The 429-nt window shown below is 49.9% G+C and overlaps 1 protein-coding gene across 1 annotated transcript in view; it reads left to right on the plus strand.

Moving 5' to 3' along the window:
• LOC119585817 (carbonic anhydrase-related protein 10-like) overlaps nucleotides 1-429 on the plus strand; it is a gene marked incomplete at its 5' end in the record, with an annotated part of 34,669 nt that overhangs the window by 1,754 nt on the left and 32,486 nt on the right.

A 429-nucleotide genomic window follows, 5' to 3' on the forward strand; every position in this document is an offset into this window, starting at 1 on the left:
TTTTGTTCACAAACTCCTTTTTTTTTCTTTAAGCCCAGCCAGAAATGTTTGCTTGCTTTTCGATATCCTTGCCTGCGTTAATTGACTTGCTATCCTATTTTTATTTCCTGTAATTCCCGTGCCTTGCCTGTAGCCGAAACGCAACGGGAATTAGACCCTGAACTATGATCGAGTGGCGGCCGCTCTTTCTGCATTACCCTGCGACACGTTAGGCATTTCGTCCTTGCAGCTTCGGTTCACTTCTCGGCCGTTTTGTACTGGAATCTAAGCCTACTGAACGCGTCTCAGAAGTACCCGGACGATAAACTGACGGCTGACCTCCGAAGGGAGAGTAAAAGCGAGGTCAGAGAGGGCGTTGCTGTGGATTGGCGAATCGTCAATCAGTGCGAAGATTCGGTCGGGAGGCACGAGGATAACCGCTCGGCCTCG

This window comes from Penaeus monodon, chromosome 20 (genome assembly GCF_015228065.2).
Source record: "Penaeus monodon isolate SGIC_2016 chromosome 20, NSTDA_Pmon_1, whole genome shotgun sequence".
Lineage (NCBI taxonomy): Eukaryota > Metazoa > Arthropoda > Malacostraca > Decapoda > Penaeidae > Penaeus > Penaeus monodon.